Source organism: Anabrus simplex, chromosome 5 (genome assembly GCF_040414725.1).
Source record: "Anabrus simplex isolate iqAnaSimp1 chromosome 5, ASM4041472v1, whole genome shotgun sequence".
In the NCBI taxonomy this organism is placed as follows: Eukaryota; Metazoa; Arthropoda; class Insecta; order Orthoptera; family Tettigoniidae; genus Anabrus; species Anabrus simplex.
The window spans coordinates 310,262,809-310,284,700 of NC_090269.1; positions in this window are offsets into that span (position 1 = coordinate 310,262,809).

Here is a 21,892-nt window from a genome sequence, read left to right on the forward strand (position 1 = left end):
GACCAAGAAAGTGAATCTTGATTGTGGAATGTTAAAGAACAAATTGCTTCACAAAGGAATATACTGTTAACTTAAATGATTCCATCAGATTTTCTATTTAATTTCAATACGTCCGATGCCCAGCAAAGAACTGCTTTAATGAGAAAATGTATGAAGAAGAGAGACAGACACTTCACCTGACTGGGTATAACCTAAATGAAGTACTATATCTTTCTCTGATGAAGAACAATGCACAGTCATTTCATGTCTCAGATCGGAATGTAATGTACGCGTTAAAATCGAGAGGAAACAAGGTAACTTTTAAAAAATAATTATGTTAATTCAGAATTCTTCCCATGAAATGCTGCGACCAGACGCTGGTAGCAGATAAAAGTTTTGTAAGAATATGATCTTTATTTATATTCTTGTCCGTCCTTGGAATATATTCTAATGGCGCAGTTCTAAAAGGACGTTGAAATAGGGAGTCATGGACCATTACCACCCCTGATAAATTCCTCTTCTTCAGAAGAGCTATGTTTTTCCAGCACTGTGACTAGGGGAAACTCTTGTGAAAGATCTCTTCATGTTCCGGCGTGTTGAATATTCATTCGTTCACAAGTAAGACAGTTGAAGGAAGCCCTTGTCTATCTGTCACGAATACTGAACCTTCCTTTCTTATCGTCTTCTTTACTTCTCTGAGTAAACTAGTGGTAGAGCTTGTAAAATATTAAGTGGCTTTCACTTCAGGAAATGCTGTTTTGTTTCGATTTCGCTTCTAGGAACTACTTTCGTATTCGCCACTTTCTTTAACAGAGGAGGACTGGGAGACTTTTACACTGACAGCAGAGATAAAATGCTAATTCTAACTGCAATATCATTCTGGTCGTTACATAGAAGGTACAGTCTCTCTTATCGGGAAATTTCTCCATTAGAGTTCGTCTTCCTTGTCAATTAAACCATTGCTTTTCCCTCTAAGGAGGAATACTGTAAGAAGATGTAGAAAGAATGAAGAGCTTTGAGATTTAACTACATTAACTGCCCAGTTTCAGACATTACGCCTTTATTTTCCAGTACGAATGAATCAATTAATGAATGAGTGAATGAATTGATTAATACTAGTTATTTCATTAATTCATATACACCGCAAAAAATTGTTTGGAATATCAATGTTTGGAAACAATAATAATAAAGATACTGATTATTATTCACTGCATCACAGATAAAAATAACAGTATACTGACGTCAAAATGAGGAAAAAAGTCCCAATCGATCTGAGAAAATATAGTAAGGTTTTGTAGAATCAGAAGCAGCATTTTTTCAACCTGCACTCTGCATGCTCAGCGCAGTTCATATTCAGTAAATTAGCTGGCTGATGCATATGGTTAATAGCCGACTCTATCATAAAATTCCTCACTGATGCACATCGATGAGGGAGTCCCTAAAGTGTTGTACAGATGGACGAAGAATTCCACCGGTACAACAATGGGCAGTTAACGTCCCTCGAATCGCCTAATAGTCGTTGTGTCAGTTACAGAAAGTTAGCCCGATAAATCTAGTAGGTCCTAAGTTACAAGTTGTGAATCCCTGAGGCTGGTCTCTATATTCAGGTCCGTATGAATAGTGTATAACAACCATCTTAATATAATAAAAATCTTCCGGGCTATTATGCCGTGGTCCACTTCTCTCATTTCGTCCAGACGATTCGACGACTTCGAAACGTCTGTATGAAATGAGAGGAGTGGACCTCGGCATAATAGCCCGGAAGATTTTTATTATATTGACACCGGCCGTGAAATTCTTCATACTTTAACAGCCATCTTGCCTAACAGCCCTTGCGTCAGTTCCCCAAACTTACGCTGATGAAGCTAATAGGTTCTAAGTTACAAGTTGTGAGCCCTGAGGTCGCTCTCTAGACTTAGGCCCATAAGAATAGTGTATAGCCGCCATCTTGGCTAATAGTCCTTGCATCAGTTTCCAAACGTTAGGCCGAAAAAACTAATAGGTCGCAAGTTACAAGTTGTGAGGCTCTAAAGTTTGACTCCTAAGAAAATCCGCCATCTTGCCTAGTAAGGTTAAGTCTAGGATCGAATCCGAATCTGTAATTTTGAGCTTTCACTCTTGTCCATGATGACGGTGACTGTTAGGTTAAGGCTGCACTCTTTGTCATTGAACTTGGATGTGTAAGGTTAACGCATTTGTGAGGTTAAGCTTGGTGTCGAACCCGGGCCTGTAAGGTTATGACTGCACACATAGCCAGCCACCTACTTTTCAAATCGCCCGCCAAGTGACGTCATGTGAAGTTAAGCATGCACTCCTAGTCAGCACATTCCGTGAAGTAGAGGACTTTTCCAGGTGCGTGAGGCGGAGGCGTCGTCTGAACCCCCAAAATACAATACTTCATACAAATCTGATAAAACTTAACTCGAAAATCACATCTCACTTATGTTTAAATGGCGATACTAGCCGTTGCCTGAAACACGCACAAAAATTCATGTTCATGATACCAATAAAGTTGTGAGACCAGGATTTCTTAATCTGAAATGGAAAAATTATCTATAACTTTTGTTAGGGGCTGCGTGTGAACTGATATTAAGGGAATTAGTGAAGTTTTAACTGACAACAAGGGTCTCATTTCTTCAAGAAGGCGTTAATACACTGGTCATTGAGTAAATATTTTATGAACCTGTATTGCAAAAGAATTTTTCGCCGTTTTAAAAAATAAAATGAGAATATCGAAGAAAGGGATAGTCGTAAAAAATAACTCTGTGTGTGTTTCCTCTAGACGGTCATTACTCATCCTACCAGATTGTCTAGCTTTAAGGAGTTAATTAAGAAGTTTGAATGCTTTGTGTAAGTAGAAAGAATTACATGGTAGTGACAGTCTTGTCATTTGAACAAGGAAAGATAAATTGTGAAGTACGACCCGCTTCTTCTCTGGCTTGGAACGTTGCTAATACAATTAGCTTGTGTTATATATCACTTGAGTTGACACTAATTCCTTGGAGAAACAATGTTACTTCACTGCTGTGATATTGTGTGGAATATGCTCTCAACGCTGCACAAGCAAAAGCACCGTCCACTAGCTTTATAGCTTTACAAATTACAAAAAACAGGATGGGAAAGTTTTACATTCACTTTTTATTCCCCTTAAGGAAAAGTTTGTTTAAGGTATGCACAAGTTACGTTGCCGAATAACATGCGAGAACAAGGAAACCGTATTCTTACATGTCTTTATATACATACATATATAATTATATGTATGCAGAAGAGAGTACAAAATTATGCAGTATTTTGAAATAAAGAAGGCAAAATAATTTAGCAGACCTTGCAGTAGGAATTGAATACAGATTTCGTCCAGCAGAAAACGCAATTAGTGAGCTCAGCGAATCTGAAAATTACATCCCTCAAATATTCTCAAATTGAATTAAGAGTAACAACGGAATTGGTCCAGCAGTAGCTATATTTCTGTAAAATAAGTTTATATAACAGCTAAAAAATAAACTAGATAAAATATTTTCTAATAATCAAGCAGAACAATTGGCAATTCTGAAAGCACTTGAATCAATTGAAACATTGGTTTTAAAGAAAAATATCTCGCGGAAATCCATGATATTCACTGACAGTGAAATAACAATACATTCATTAAAGTGTAATAACTACAACTACCATCGAAACCGACTTTCAACCTATTAGGTCGCGTTACCTACATTTAGTAAGTGTTGAAGAGATATTAAGTACAGAACAAAAATGGCCAACCAGACACCAGTGGGATCCGAACCCACAATCTTCCAAAGTCGGGAGTTCGTTACCGCTACCGAAATCCGGAGGTTATGGGTTCGGATCCCACTGGTGTCTGGTTGACCATTTTTGTTCTGTACTTAACATCTCTTCAACACGTACTAAATGTACGTAACACGGCCTAATAGGTTGAAAGTCAGTTTCGATTACAATGCGGTCTTGAAAATTCAATATTCATACAACTACCTTATTCAAGAAATCAAGATGAAAGTGAAGGTTTTTGCAAGTAACAACTGGAAGATCGAGTTCACCTGGATTAAGGCTCACGCTGGGAACTACGGTAACGAACTCGCGGATCCTACGGCCAAGGAAGCAGCGCACGATTCTGAAATTAGTGTGTGTTACAGAAAAATTCGTAAAAGTTTTTTGATTAAGGAATTGAGAGCTTAAGAAAATCACGGAGTGAATTGGATCAAACGACGAAGGGTTCAGTAACAAAATCATTGTTCCCACTGTAATAGAGAGACTTTCCAAACATATTTATCTAATGCCAAATTTCACCGCATTGGTAACGGGTCATGGAAAATTTAAACTTATTTCCATTGTGTTAACATTTTAGATAGATCCATATGTCCACGCAATCCCAGTGATCAAACTATTGACCATTTATTATTTCATTGTGAATTACTTGAGAGAGAAATAAGCGTTTCAATTACATATATTTTAGGTATAGATTCATGGCCAGTGAGCAAACGTAGGGTAGTCAAGAATTATGTTAAACAGTTCTTACGAAATTGTATTTGAACAACTGTGAACAAAGGATATATCTGTTATTATTATATTTTTTAGTTATGTATATCATAACAACCATCGAAATGAGAATGTATCTCACATATAATTAGAAAATTAAGTTACATTTTTCAATATGATTACTACAAGCACGTAGCATTACTGTCATGTAATGGGTCATACTGTGATTAAAAACGGTAAAAAAGACATATATATCTGCATAGACTCAAAGAAAGAATGAGCGACGTACAAGTTCCACGCAGGTACACTTTCCGTAGAAATGATTGAAACTATAAATATAACATTTGTTGTGGGTATCCAGAAGGTTTTTATCTACATGGGAGGACAATTATATTTTGATAATAATTGGCATTAAACCTGATACATTGTTACGGCGAGAAAAATAAAATTGCATGCCCTCATTCCCTTTTTGAGTGACTATACATCATCTTTACAGCCTTCCACTGTTCGGGCTTCATGCATATGAGAATTACCTACTGTCAATCAATCAATCAATCAATCAATACTGATCTGCATTTAGGGCAGTCGCCCAGGTGGCAGATTCCCTATCTGTTGCTTTCCTAGCATTTTCCTAAATGATTTCAAAGAAATTGGAAATTTATTGAACATCTCCCTTGGTAAGTTATTCCAATCCCTAACTCCCCTTCCTATAAATGAATATTTGCCCCAATTTGTCCTCTTGAATTCCAACTTTATCTTCATATTGTGATCTTTCCTACTTTTATAAACGTCATTCAAACTTATTCGTCTACTAATGTCATTCCACGCCATCTCTCCGCTGACAGCTCGGAACATACCACTTAGTCAAGCAGCTCTTCTTCTTTCTTTCAATTCTTCCCAACCCAAACTTTGCAACATTTTTGTAACGCTACTCTTTTGTCGGAAATCACCCAGAACAAATCGAGCTGCTTTTCTTTGGATTTTTCCAGTTCTTGAATCAGGTAATCCTGGTGAGGGTCCCATACACTGGAACCATACTCTAGTTGGGGTCTTACCAGAGACTTATATGCACTCTCCTTTGCATCCTTACTACAACCCCTAAACACCCTCATAACCATGTGCAGAGATCTGTACCCTTTATTTACAATCTCATTTATGTGATTACCCCAATGAAGATCTCTCCTTATATTAACACCTAGATACTTACAATGATCCCCAAAAGGAACTTTCACCCCATCAACGCAGTAATTAAAACTGAGAGGACTTTTCCTATTTGTGAAACTCACAACCTGACTTTTAGCCCCATTTATTAACATACCATTGCCTGCTGTCCATCTCACAACATTTTCGAAGTCACGTTGCAGTTGCTCACAATCTTGTAACTTATTTATCACTCTATAGAGAATAACATCATCCGCAAAAAGCCTTACCTCCGATTCCACTCCTTTACTCATATCATTTATATGTATAAGGAAACACAAAGGTCCAATAATACTGCCTTGAGGAATTCCCCTCTTAATTATTACAGGGTCAGATAAAGCTTTGCCTACTCTAATTCTCTGAGATCTATTTTCTAGAAATATAGCAATCCATTCAGTCACTCTTTTGTCTAGACCAATTGCACTCATTTTTGCCAGTAGTCTCCCATGATCCACCCTATCAAATGCTTTAGACAGGTCAATCGCGATACAGTCCATTTGACCTCCAGAATCCAAGATATCTGCTATATCTTGCTGGAATCCTACAAGTTGAGCTTCAGTGGAATAACCTTTCCTAAAACCGAATTGCCTTCTATCGAACCAGTTATTAATTTCACAAACATGTCTAATATAATCAAAAAGAATGCCTTCCCAAAGCTTACATGTAACTTACTGGCCTGTAATTTTCAGCTTTATGTCTATCACCCTTTCCTTTATACACCGGGGCTACAATAGCAACTCTCGATTCATCTGGTATAGCTCCTCCGACCACACAATAATCAAATAAGTACTTCAGATATGGTACTATATCCCAACCCATTGTCTTTAGTATATCCCCAGAAATCTGATCAATTCCAGCCGCTTTTCTAGTTTTCAACTTTTGTATCTTATTGTAAATGTCATTGTTATCATACGTAAATTTTATTACTTCTTTGGCCTTAGTCTCCTCCTCTATCTCGACATCATCCTTGTAACCAACAATCTTTACATACTGCTGACTGAATACTTCTGCCTTTTGAAGATCATCACATACACACTCCCCTTGTTCATTAATTTTTCCTGGAATGTCCTTCTTGGAACCTGTTTCTGCCTTAAAATACCTATACATACCCTTCCATTTTTCACTAAAATTCGTATGACTGCCAGTTATGCTTGCCATCATGTTATCCTTAGCTGCCTTCTTTGCTAGATTCAATTTTCTAGTAAGTTCCTTCAATTTCTCCTTACTTCCACAGCCATTTCTAACTCTATTTCTTTCCAGTCTGCACCTCCTTCTTAGTCTCTTTATTTCTCTATTATAATAAGGTGGGTCTTTATCATTCCTTACCACCCTTAATGGTACAAACCTGTTTTCGCATTCCTCAACAATTTCTTTAAACCCATCCCAGAGTCTGTTTACATTTTTATTTACCGTTTTCCACCGATCATAGCTACTTTTTAGAAACTGCCTCATGCCTGCTTTATCAGCCATATGGTACTGCCTAACAGTCCTACTTTTAAGACCTTCCTTTCTATCACATTTATTTTTAACTACCACAAAAACAGCTTCATGATCACTAATACCATCTATTACTTCAGTTTTCCTATAGAGCTCATCTGGTTTTATCAGCACCACATCCAAAATATTTTTCCCTCTGGTTGGTTCCATCACTTTCTGAATCAGCTGTCCTTCCCATATTAACTTATTTGCCATTTGTTGGTCATGCTTCCTGTCGTTCGCATTTCCTTCCCAATTGACATCTGGCAAATTCAGATCTCCCGCTACAATCACATTTATTTCCATGTCGTTTCGCACATAGCTGACTATCCTATCAAATAATTACGAATCCGCGTCAGTGCTACCCTTTCCCGGTCTGTACACTCCAAATATATCAAGTTGCCTATTATCTTTAGAAATGAGCCTTACACCTAGAATTTCATGTGTCTCATCTTTAACTTTTTCGTAGCTTACAAATTCTTCTTTCACCAGAATGAACACTCCCCCTCCCACCCTTCCTATCCTATCTCTACGATACACACTCCAGTGCCGTGAGAAAATTTCTGCATCCATTATATCATTTCTCAGCCATGATTCAACTCCTATTACAATATCTGGTAAATATATATATTAAATTACTTAATTCTATTCCTTTCCTTACAATACGTCTACAGTTCAACACTAACAATTTTATGTCATCCCTACTTGATTTCCAGTTCCCTGTTCCCTTATCACCGCTACCTAGGCCATCCCGTTTCCCTGAATGTACCTCCCTATTACCCTTCCAAACAAATTTCCTAACTTATACGTACCACTGCGGTTTAAATGAAGGCCATCTGAGCGCAGATCCCTATCTCCTACCCACCCATTAGGATCTAGAAATTTCACTCCCAGTTTCCCACATACCCACTCCATAGTCTCATTTAAATCCCCAATTACCCTCCAGTCAGTATCCCTTCTACACAGTATTCCACTAATAACAATCTCCGCTTTCTTAAACTTCATCCGTGCTGCATTTACCAGATCCCACACATCTCCAACTATGTTAGTACTTATATCAGCTTGCCTTACATTGTTGGTACCAACGTGAAACACTACCACCTTCTCCTTCCCCTCCTCCCTCTCTTCTACTTTCCTCAACATCTGCCTCAACCTAATTCCTGGATAACACTCTACCCTGGTACCCTTTCCTCCACACACTTTCCCCACGTGTCTAACGATGGAATCCCCCATGACCAGAGCCTCAGCCCTACCCACCTCATTTGATCCCCTCCCCTGCTGGTCAGCCCTATCTTTCCTGATAGCTGCAGAAGCTACTTCCTCCTCCCTTTTGTCCTTCCCATGACCCTGTTCCACCTGTCCTTTCCTATACTCTACTCTACATTTTCCTTTCCTACCTTTTCCCTTCCTCCTACTTCCACACATCTCAGCAACAGTTCCCTGTCCCTCATCTTCCCTTTGTTGTTCTACCTGGAGTGACTCGTACCGATTTCGCACAGACACCTGTTCTGAATTCTGATCCTGAATAGAGCCCTTAGCCTGCAATCTCCTTCCCCTTAGAATATTAGACCACCTGTCTTCTACAACTCCTCCCTTTCCTTCCCCTCCCTCTTGTACACCTACTGTAACCTGTACATTGTTTGAAGGAGTCCTATCTTCCTTCCTGTCTTCTGTGAGAATCCTAATTATCTCCCTCAAACTTTCCAACTCCTCCCTCATACCCCTCAATGCCTCGCCACATCCACAGTAAGTACACTCACGCTCCTTAGCCATTCTTTACGGGGAAAAAATGAAATTAAAAATAAAATAACTTATTTGCAAAAGATAAATGAACGGAGGGATATATTTTCTGGGATAGTACACAACAATAAGGTAATTAATATACGACTACACTACAATACTACTTAGTCGTGCTCTATTTTTTTATCCTACAACCCCTGACAGGATAAAAACTGCTGTTTATTACTGAATATCGAAAGTAATAGCCTACACAAGAACTACACAATTCCAAACTGCAATTAAGCCTATTTTAATTACAACAACAGTATTTTAGTAAGAGTTTCTACGGATACCTCTACTACACCAGTACTACACAAGTATTTTACAATGATAAAATAATCACACTAAATTCTAATAGGATATTACTCGTATACTACTGTACAGTACACTACAGTAATTTTAAACTACTTTCAGACGTATCCTAATTACGATACCGGTACCGTACCGTATGTCACTAAACTAAGCACAACAGAAATGAAATTTGCAAGAACTACTGTACTCAAAGATTACCAACGAAGCTAAATGCTTAGACAAATTATTATTAGTATTACGGTCTAATAGATACACACGAATATAGCAGGCAAGATACGGCACTATCTAAATGTACTGTATCTATACTACAATGTATCTACACTACACTACACTGCGTTTGGTTAAATGCTTAAGTATCGAAAGGATTGCCGTACACGAAGAAAAACACGAATATAACTGGCAAGATACTATCTAATATATTATACCTTATCTTCACTGTCCTCAGTAATCCTCCACTAGCAACTATCACTGGGGTGCAAGATGATAATCTAGTCTTGACAGCCGGTCTGTGGTCGGAAACCACACCGGTTTTCACCCAATTTACTGCCCATAATTTACTAAAATGTGAAATATGTTGCGTACATACACCATACATACATACATACATACATACATACATACATACACCCCCAACCCCATGGCACTACAGCCCTTGTAGGGCCTTGGCCTACCAAGCGACCGCTGCTCAGCCCGAAGGACTGAAGTTTATGGAGCGAATCCTCTCGGTTGTTGTTCTTGGTTTCCCTGACCGGGGCTGCTACCCCACTGTCACGCAGGTTAGATCCATAGATCGCGGAGCTGGCCTCTTTATGCCCATATTTACCTATATTAATATGTGGTACTATCATTCATTTTTTAATTAAAATATATTTAAACAAACTCATCGACATCGAAAAGATGGCTGAAAAGTACCATAATCGGGTATGTTATAGTCCAGGATTAAATATCTCATAACATAATAAAAATTCAGATCAAATATGAAGCAAATTGGATAGAGTAATTAACATTTATAAAGTGACTCATATGGTCTAGACGATTTAAGATTAGAACACGTTGTATCATCCGTTCTTCGAAATCTATCAGTAATTATGTTCTAATATTTACAATACACATTACTTTTCTACTGGAAAGCATTCCCTGATTAACATAGTGGAGCTATGAAAATGAAGTCGTGTTATCACTTGGTGTAGAGTGGAAGTTTTAAGCTGTATCTCCACCGTGTTAAACTTGTGATGTTCACATTCCTTTTTCTCAGTAAGTATTTAACCTATTGAAATATATATTTGCAGTCTTTTAGATCTTTACTTTCTCTTTCAATGATATGTTTTGGAAAACTGCATGTTTGTAAATAATGTTTTAATATATACTTTTCCACAACTTAAATACATATGAAAACCTAAAATAATCATTTTATCATTTATGGCAAATTCGTAAGAAAACGTGATACTTGAATTTCTAAATAATCAAATATCTGCTCTTAGTACTTCCTGAAAAGAACATTTGTCTAGGAAAAGACAAAGTTGAGAAAAATGTTCTTGAAGATAAATATTAGACTACATTAATGTGCATCAGGCCCACATCCTGGATCACGTGGGTTGTCTTCACCGTCACCTCTGCTGTTTTCTTTCTAACTTCAAAGCTTCCTTTCAACTGGCTTCAAATTTTATATCTGAATTCCAAACCAAAGCCAAACCCCATGGCACTACAGCCCTTGAAGGGCCTTGGCCTACCAAGCGACCGCTGCTCAGCCCGAAGGCCTGCAGATTACGAGGTGCCGTGTGGTCAGCACGACGAATCCTCTCGGCCGTTATTCTTGGCTTCCCAGTCCGGGGCCGCTATCTCACCGTCAGATAGCTCCTCAATTCTAATCACGTAGGCTGAGTGGACCTCGAACCAGCCCTCGGGTCCAGGTAAAAATCCCTGACCTGGCCGGGAATCGAACCCGGGGCCTCCGGGAAAGAGGCAGGCACGCTACCCCTACACCACGGGGCCGGCTATATCTGAATTCCTTATCCGTAAATTTTCTATTACATAGCTCGCATCAATCATGTTCACATATGGTAGAAAGAGGCGTGGCTCTGCAATATGTCATACGGCATTCAAATAGCTGTTTTTCAGCAAAAAATCACATGAATATTATGAAATGGACTTCCAGTTAACAAAAACATTAAAAGTTTAATCATGGCATTTCAACCCTAGATGACTTACAACCTCCACTTAGAGATCGTTATACTGTAATTTAACTTATCAAATATGACTCTCAGCTGGATAAACTACAAAAGTTGAGTCAACAAATCACTATCATATCCCACACAGCACAATAATAATTCACAGTCTACATCAACGAGCACATATCACATAATAAGAGCACATTATAAATATCTAACACTGATTATTATTCCGGATATTTTTTTTGATGATACAGTCCACTATCTCATCTGTAGTGAACTATCTCTAGGCCCAGGATATTGACAGTAAATTTTCTCCGCAGACGAATAAAGGTAGAATGTCTCCATGGCGAGGAAATTAGACAGAAGTACATGGATATGATTAGTGAGAAGTTCCAAACAATGGACAGTAAGCAGGTTCAGGATATAGAAGGAGAATGGGTTGCATACAGAGAATACGTAGTAGAAGCAGCAAGGGGATAACTAAAACAACTATGAGTAAAGATGGTGGAAAGTGAATATCTTGGTGGAATGATGAAATTAGGGCAGCTCACAGGCCTAAACGTAACAGAAGGCATATCAGAAATGGCTCCAAACAAGCAATGATGCAGCCAGGAACTTGTACATACATGAAGAAAACGTAACCCAACAAATAATTGTTGAATCCAGGAAGAATTCGTGGGAAGATTTCGGTACTAACCTGGAATGGGTCAAATAACCCCTTACCTCCTAGGAAGATTAAGAACAGGATGTAGGAGAATCAAAAGGAGGAGGATATTAATCCAACAGTTACGGAGATAATACATGTTTGTACAATAATAATGAGGACATTAATAATGAAACTTGGAAAGGAAGAGAGAAAAGGAAATGAATGTTCTTTTGGGTAAATCAGGCGAACTCATAGTGGATGCCAGAGTATCACTGGACGGGTGGGAGGAATATTTTGAAAATCTTCTCAATGTAAAATAAATCTTCTTGCTGACGTCGTGAGATCATGGGGCTGAGGGTAATCATGTCAGTGAAATTACGTTTGAAGAAAGGGACAGGATGATAACTAAACTCCTTTTGTCATAAAGCAGCAAGAATAGATTAAATTAGACCTGAATTGGTGAAATATTGTGGGAAGGTAATATACTAGGCAAGGTGTTCTCTGAAATTTGGGAAAGGAGGGTGCAATGAGTGGTTGAGAGATATTTTTAAGATTGAAAAGTCCCTCTCAACAGTTTTCTTTGTAGAATTTGCTTTACGTCGCACCGACACAGATAGGTCTTATGGCGACGATGGGATGGAAAAGGCCTAGTAGTTGGAAGGAGGCGACCATGGCCTTAATTAAGATACAGCCTGGCGTGAAAATGGGAAACCAGGGAAAACCAAAACCATCTTCAGGGCTGCCGACAGTGGGGTAAGAACTACCATCTCCCGAACGCAAGCTGATAGCTACGTTACTTAAAGCGCGCAGCCACGTGCTCAGTTCAACAGGTTTACAGAAAATTATGTTGCATAACATGTTAGAAATGCGCATGTATTGACAGCTTATATAATGTTAACTAAGTATACCTGTTACTGGATATGGGCCCTGCGGGGTTAAAACTTACCACGTTTACATTTTATTTTAAAACATTTTAGTGACTCTAAGTAGTGTGACTCATAATCTGGTACAAACAGGTGGGAACAATGGCAGGAGGGTACTCGGAATGAGGAGATAAAGGCTAATTTAGGAATGAACTCGATGGATGAAGCTGTACGCATAAACCGGCTTCGGTGGTGGGGTCATGTGAGGCGAATGGAGGAGGATAGGTTACCTAGGAAAATAATGGACTCTGTTATGGAGGGTAAGAGAAGTAGAGGGAGACCAAGACGACGATGGTTAGACTCGGTTTCTAACGATTTAAAGATAAGAGGTATAGAACTAAATGAGGCCACAACACTAGTTGCAAATCGAGGATTGTGGTGACGTTTAGTAAATTCTCAGAGGCTTGCAGACTGAACGCTGAAAGGCATAACAGTCTATAATGATAATGTATGTATGTATGTATAAAAATATTACTTGAAAACATTACTTACTTTGTGTGACCACAGCATGTAATGTGGCAAATTGGTCTTTCATTAGTTATTTAATTTAATTGAATAAGCATGATTACAGACAACTGAATTTAAATGGTTCAGTCATTGTCAATGACCAACAATTATACTCGTACATGAAAGTTTGCCTACTCAGATATATGTTTTTTACTAATTGGTTGCTGGAGGGCAGTAAAATGCAGCTGTTTTACTTTTCCGTCACTAAGCAGCTTGACGTACAAGGTTTTCCACCTTCGATCCAAAATTGCGATGTCAGAAAAAATCCAAGTTATAAGTTTCCCATTCCTAGGTGCCACATTGTGATAATACGATTTAAAACTTTTGAAATCCTCGTAATTAACAGGTACAATAAAGATTTCCAAGGCCCTGAACACAAGCATGACTGAAAATATGTGTCAAATTTCCTGTGGGGAGAATTGTAAATATGTCTTTCAATAAATTAAACTGAAATTGATGGCGATGACTTTATTTGTAACTATCGAATCGTTTTGGAGGGACATCTGTGTAGATTAGGAGTCAGAAAATGTAGGATTCAGTGCATAGAAAGGGGAAACTAACTCAGGGCCTATGAAACTACCATGAATTAATTAGTTCTCTAGATCATTATAAGATGAGGCCTCTTTGATAAAATAGCCTCTGACTCTGTCAAGGCCATCCATCATTATTTCACCTTGCGAGATCACATCGACCAACTAAACTCTTAACGCCTCTCTTTGATAATAGTCTATGTCTCTCAGTCATAGCCATCTATCAATACTTCACATCACAGCCTGCACGGTTGCTAGATAAACATCGCGTCACTCATTTTGTATCGCAAATGTTTAGATGAATCCCAACCAGAAGACATATTTATGTCTAAAAGGGATAAGTGATCACTTGTAAAGAACGACATTCATTCGAACAGAGTGGCCTACGACTATAGAATGAATCATGTTTGAAGAAATTTCATTTTCTCGAGAAGTAGCCTCCTTCTAGAATTTTGAAAATGATCACACCGCTGAATTTTCAGTTCCCATATTCCTAATTTATAGAAGATAATAAAAATTAAAATAAACATATGTGCTCCTCAAGACCACTCAGCGCGCTCCCGACCACCAACCACAACACTAGCCTTCTGCTTTCCTACGAATACGGAGCAGCAGTAGTCGCAAAATCATTGGCACAGACACGACAGTGAGAAACCACTCACTCCGGAAAGTACATACAGTACAGTGTGGACGAGGAGGGTTTGGTGTTGGAGGAGGAGGAGGAGGATGAGTAGTACCGTAGTTGAGGCAACAGAGGAGAAGCTGACTTTGGGCGGAAGATAAACTTGGTTTCAGCATCAGAGCCGTAATCTCATCAAGTGAAACAAATAACACCCATGAAAAATACTTCAAATTCTATTATGAGCTCGTTGCGAAAGTAAACACAGGTTTTCGATGTCCGTAACGGTCTTTCTTTTTGTGCTAGTGGCTTTACGTCGCACCGACACAGATAGGTCTTATGGCGACTATGGAAAGGCCTAGCAGTTGGAAAGAAGCGGCCGTGGCCTTAATTAAGGTACAGCCCGAGCATTTGCCTGGCGTGAAACTGGGAAACAACGGAAAACCATTTTCAGGGCTACCGACAGTGAGATTCAAACCCACTATCTCCCGGATGCAAGCTCAAAGCCGCGCGCTCCTAACCGCAAGGCCAACTCGCCCGGTCGTAATGGTTTGCGAGTTATTTGAGGTGAATGTTTTTGCTAGGTAACCATTTATATTTGTGTCTCCTCAATATTTGCTATTGTTTTTAACCAAAAGCGCTACACTTCACTGTGGGCATCCGAGAGCAATATTCTCATGAATTTTAATATTTAGCCGAATATTGTATTTTATAACACCATTTTATAACGAAATTTTCAAATTTCCTTAAAATTTAACTATACCACACCATTGTGCTAGTATTTCCCACCCTCTCGATACAATAACATGGCTCTCCGTTGCTCTATTGTTGCTGTTAATGGGGAGACGGGATTTATTCCCGGCTTTTGTACGTTTTGTCTAAAGTTCAACACTGCGTTTAAAAGCGAGAACAATTAACACAAGGGAACATCAGGACCATCAATTAACAGCCTCGGCAGCTGATGCATGCCTCATTGAGAGCGTTTCCCTCGCATTGTTGTTATAACCAAGCCATACCTCAGAGAATTCCCATCGCGTAATTCAGCAGCCAGCGATACTGGGCAAGACGGGGGCAGTAATTCTAGCGCAGTTTTAGAGAAGTAACTTGTAAGTGGTGCATACATTCAGCAGTCGACCTCAGGGATATAGTCAGTAGCTCTTTATCTATCACGAAAATAGCGGGTTTGACTTTGGATCAGAACCGTGGCACTTGGGAATGTTAAACTGAAAACTTCGCGTCGTTGACTTGTGGTTGGTTTAAGATGCCCTGTGAGAAAACATTCTGATATTACGATATCTCTCGAAATCTTAACCAGTAGAGAAGGCGTAACAAATAACATTATTATTAGGCTATTATTATTATTATTATTATTATTATTATTATTATTATTATTATTATTATTATTATTATTATTGTACCGGGCGGTACACCTCCACGCCGCTAATTTAAAAATTGCGCCAGGTGAAACTCCTCTGCTGGAGGAAGTCTGAACTTTATCTACGCTGTTAATTCTTTACCTTCTCAGAAGATGTCACCACGTGGAAAATTTTGAGTTTTTGAATGTCATTTTTGATGTGTTTTTGTTTCGCTTGAAGTAAGAAGTGTAAACTTTCTCTCCTAGAGGACACTACTGAAGATCAACAATAGTGCACCCTAGTGCGGAGTCAAAGAACTATTTTGTTGGAGAAATTTTTATTTCAAATGTTTGTTTCTTGTTAAATTTCCTTCTGTTATTGTTTAAGTTGGCTGTATACCCCTCCTTTTCCCCTTGGTTTAGGTTTATCCAATCCCGAATTTCTTTTAGTAATTTCCGACCAATCCGATGTATTTTCCCCCAACTTGGATATGTTTCTGTACCCTAGCCAATAAAATTATTGTGGGCGGGTGTTTTCATTCCCCTAACGCCTAGAACCTTCCGCGAGAGGATATAAACTGCTGATTTTTGGGTCTCTGCGCCACTTCTGTTCCATCTTTCAGTGTGTTAAGTACATAGCAGGGGGCGGGAAGCGCCTCTTTCTTCGGCAGCGGTCAACAACAAGGTAATGGCCGATTAATAACTTCTTTCTTTGCTAGCTCAGCAGTTTAACTTTCGGGGCGGGTTCTAAGCGTTCAACCATGTAACCTTTTCCTAAAATGTAACTACTCTTTTCATATATTCTCTTTTAAAACGACATATCGGGATAGAGAGTGCTTAACCCTCTCGAGCTCCCACTCACATCGTCTTGAGGTGAACTTATTTTTCTCAACCAATTCTTCCGTAATGTAATGTAAATTACTATTAAGTCACCTCTGTAGTATGGGATTAGCCCTTGTATTAACGGCCTAGTGCCAAGTAGGTCTTAAGTAAAGTGTATTAGGAGTGCAAATTCGCCTCCTCTCAAATTGTATTTTAGAGGTCATGTATTAACTTTCTTGTCATTTAACAGACCTCAGTAGGTTGGGTATTTTACCCCTGTGTATACGTCCTTGGAGGACAGCTTAAAAGTGGAGTTCGGAGTGGCCTATGATAGGCTTGTATTTTAAGGGGAAGTTGCCCTTTATTGAAAATTGTGTCTCTGCCTCAATGAGGCTTTTGGGTGTAATTTGAAGCAAATGTTTCTGGCATGTTTGGGGGTTTTCGGCCCCTTTGTTGTATGGTGTTCATTGTAAGGTTGGGCTCATTGCTCAAGAATTATGTTTCTGACTTTTGAAGCCCCAAATGGGGTACCTATGTAAATGTATTTTTCAATCGTGTTTCGGCTACTAAGTACCTGTTCTATTTGTTGTTACCTAATTTTGAAAAGTAAATATAACCTTGTTAAATTTTAAAATTAATTTCACTTTAGTAGCTTGAGACCTATTCACCACCCAGCACCTTCTTTCATGCATAACTACCACCAAAACACGGTAACAAGTGGTAGCAGAGCGTGGTTGAATGGGTCTCAATTTAGCCCCTTTTGACGGCTAAATATTGTTTGTTCCGAACTCTAACTATTTTCCCAGTTGCTGGAATTTTTTGACTTTTTCCAAATTGTTCTGTCATCATGCCAGGCCCTCGCGATGTTCTCCATCTTAATTATTTGCGCAAAGAGGAGTTGATCTATGAATTAACTATCAGAAATGTGCAATCTGGAGGCACGGTTGCAGTAGACACTAACAAGCTTAGAGAGTCCCTAGATTTGCCCATTTCCATCCCCAATTTGGGAGAGAAAGAAATTGACGACTCTCTTTCCACGATCACGGAGAATATTACTGGGCTAGCTTCTGTAGTTAGTTTTTTTGATGAAAATGATCCTTCTCCCAATCAAATTAAGCGTGTGCAAGCTAGGCTATATCACTTTTCAAATAGAGTTAACGATCTGTTGTCTCTAAAGTTGAATGACGTTCAGAAGAAGGAAGCTAGTACGCTGCTTGAAAATATGTCTGAATTATCTAGCAAGGTCACTCAATTGTTAACTGGGGAAGTTCCTCCCAAATCTGATCAACCCACCATAGTGAATGTAGGTAGCGAGGAAGCACCTCCTAAGGGAGAAGAAAAATAGGAAAACCGTTGCTGCCCAAACTATCTCTGCCCCATTGGACAACGAGCCTGAACGCCGTGCATCGTTGAGTAACATCCGTTCTGAATTAACTTCCTTGCCATTGAAACCTTTACCTACTATGTCACCCGGGTTTAGCAGCTTGCCTCATCCATTGGCAATGTTGCTCAGAGGTATCTCTAAGTTTTCGGTTAATACCACCAGTGAAGTAATTTCATTTTTAAGATTTCTGGTTGAATTTCAGGATCATGCCCTTGTGTTTTCTCTTTCTCCATGTCAAATTTTGCAAATTATCTATCCGTATGCTATTGGTATTCTCTCTGATAAAATCATAAGATCCATTGCCGAGCAATCATCTATTGAGGATTTCCATGCCCATTTGCTAGCTAACTTCATCCCGGCTAGGGCCAGGTCCTCCCTTATTCAGAAGTACTATTACCGTGTACAGCGCTTGGATGAAAACTTGGAAGACTTCATCCAAGATATTAAGTTTTATACTAGGGTGTTTGCCCTTCATTTTCCTGAAGATCAGATTGTACAGGCTATTGTGGAAGGCATTTCACCATCTTATAGGTCATACTTGTGTTTCGCGGCGTGCCCGCAAACTTTCTCTGAACTTGAAGCGTTGGCCGTCTCAGCGGAAGGAGTTAGATACGCCGATTCTTTGCGTGTAGCGAAAGAACCCCCGCCTTCCTTTAGTAACACTCGGCCTCCACCTCGCCGACCAGTCACACCCCGTAAATGTTATGCTTGCGGGTCGCCTGACCATCTTCGCAATAAATGTCCATTGGTCAAAACTAGTAGGGCAAATAATGGAGCTGGTTCAGTACAAGGCTGTTTTAAATGTGGGGCTTTCTCACATATCGCCAAGAATTGTCCCAACTCAAATAGCACCCCCTCCTGCTCAACTTCTGGTGCAAATTCCACCTATGCCAATAATAAAAAGTGACTAGTGGCTTCGGCTGAGTCGACTAGTCCATCTTCCCGAGAATCAGCCCCTAGTAAACAGGTTGTAAATTCAGAGAACGATCAGCCTTCAAATTCATCTTTTGAATGCCCTAAAGAATGTCTTAGGATTGCGGCGGATACCCCCGCACCTGTTCCTTTTCTTAAGATTGAGTTAAATAACGAGCCTATAACAGCTCTCATAGATTCAGGCAGTGTTTGTTCGATTATTTCGGCTGAATGGTATTCTAAATTGAAATCGGTTTGTAAACTTCCTGACTATGTCTCTTCTCCTGTTCAATACGTTTCGGCTAATTCATCTCCATTAGAAATTCTAGGTTCCTTACTGGTCAAGATTCGTATTTTTAAGTTTACATGGAAAATTAAATTGTTTGTGGCCAAGAAATTGTCTTGCCCCATTATATTGGGAGCTGACTTTATTTCTCACACTGGTCTTGTGCTCGATCTCCAGTCTAGGTCGTGCATATTCAAATTTGCTTCTAGTTGTAAAATACCACTATTAAAGTGTAATTCTGTGTCATGTTCTTCTATTTCGCCTACCCAGGATGAGATGTTGTTAGACCTTAGACATCTACCTGAGGAGCAGGCTGATAGTATTCGCAAACTGTGTCAGTCGTTTCCCGAGGTGTTCTCTGATACTCTTGGTGTTACTGACCTTATTGAATACAAAATTGAGGTCACGGATTCGATTCCTGTCCGTTTTCCACCTTATAGGCTATCTCCACCTAAAATGAAGGCTCTGAAAGAAATTATCGATCAGATGTTGAAGGATGGTATTATTAGGCCCTCTAAGTCGGCGTATTCATCGCCTATTTTCCTAGTCCCGAAACCCCAAGGCGGCTTCAGGCCTGTCATTGATTACAGGGCTCTCAATCGGAAGGTGGTGTTGCAATCTGTGCCCCTTCCTGACCTTCATTCTTGTTTTTCATGGTTTCGTAAGGCCAAGTTCTTCACCATCTTGGACTTAAATCAGGCCTACAATCAAATTCCCCTTGCCGAAGAGTCTAAACACCTTACAGCGTTTGCCACGGACTGGAATTTATATGAATACAACCGCGTGCCTTTCGGGCTCCCCACCGGAGCAGCTGTGCTCACTAGGCTACTAGATAGGGTCTTCTCCGACATCAAACTCGAATATTTATATCACTATTTAGATGATGTCGTCGTATTTTCAGAGACTTTTGAAGAACATCTAGATCATTTGCGAGAAGTTCTCGATCGCCTTCGTAAGGCTGGGTTAACTGTTAAGTTGTCCAAGGTTGCCTTTGCTAAGCCTTCTATGTCATTCCTAGGGCATATTGTGTCACCCGATGGTGTAGCAGTCGATCATTCTAGAACACAGGCCATCCGTGATTTTAAACCTCCCAAGGACATTAAAGGTATCGCCAGGTTCATTGGTATGGTGAATTTCTTCAGAAAGTTCATTCCTAACTTTGCTAATAGAGCGGCGCCCTTAAACCTTCTTCGTAGGAAAGGCATCAAATTCGAGTGGGGACCTTCTCAACAAGCCGCTTTTGAAGACCTTAAATTAGCACTTTGTAATGCCCCTGTACTTGCTATGCCTGATTTCTCGAAGAAATTCATCGTCCAAACCGACGCGTCGTCGTCAGCGGTAGCTGCAGTCCTTCTTCAAGAGACTGAACTAGGGAGGCGCCCCATCGCCTATGCGTCTAGGACATTGTCGGCTCAAGAAGCCAAGTATTCCATCTATGAGCTCGAAGGTTTGGCAGTCTTATTCGCCTTAGAGAAGTTCCGCCTCTATCTGGAACATGTTAAATTCGACCTGGAGACAGATAATCAAGCCCTAAGCTGGGTCTTAGGTAGGCCGCGTCGTACTGGTCGTATAGCCCGTTGGGCCATCCGTATTTCTGCCTTCCAATTTGATGTCAGGCATATCAGAGGTACCGAAAATGTTGTTGCTGATGGACTCAGCCGTATGTTTTCTAACGACGTCGAGACCCAGGAACCGGTCGACAGTTCATCACCTCCCGAGTCCATACTATCTGGTGTTAATGCCATCTTAACAGATGCTCCCATGCTTTTTAGGGATATTGAGAAATACCAACGTGAAGATCCGACGCTGGCTCCGATAATGGAAACCCTTGCTTCTGGGGAACATGTCGTCCCTTATGTTCTGAGGAATGGTGTTCTATGTTGCCCTTCGAGGCATGATAAGATGATGAAGGTTGTTGTTCCAGCGGTTCTTGTACCTATGATCTTCAAGTATTATCATGAGACCCCATTAGGAGGGCATCTTGGTATCTTTAAAACTCGTGAAAAGATTCGGGAAATGTTCATCTGGAAAGGTATGGACGGTGAAATCCGTGAACTAGTAAAGGCTTGTAAATCCTGTTTGATTAGTAAACCAACCATGTCCACCAAGGTAGGCCTCTTGTCTTCGCATCAAGCATCGCGCCCCATGGAACGCCTGTATATTGATTATGTAGGACCCTTCCCCCAGTCGAAGGGAAATGCCAACAAATTCATCTTTGTATGTGTAGATGGTTTTACCAGATTTTCCTGGTTATTTCCGACTAAGCTGGCTACCGCTCAGTCCACCATTACTTGCTTAAATTCTATTTTTGCTTCTTTTGGTCCGTGCCAATATATTGTATCTGATAATGCTAAGGCTTTTACATCTAATCTTTTTCGTAAATTCTGTTTTGACTTGTCCATCTCTCATGTAACTACTTCTGCTTATTACCCTCAACCATCTCTGGCTGAACGGGTTAATCGTAATCTCAGGTCCGCACTTATTGCCTATCATCATGAAGATCA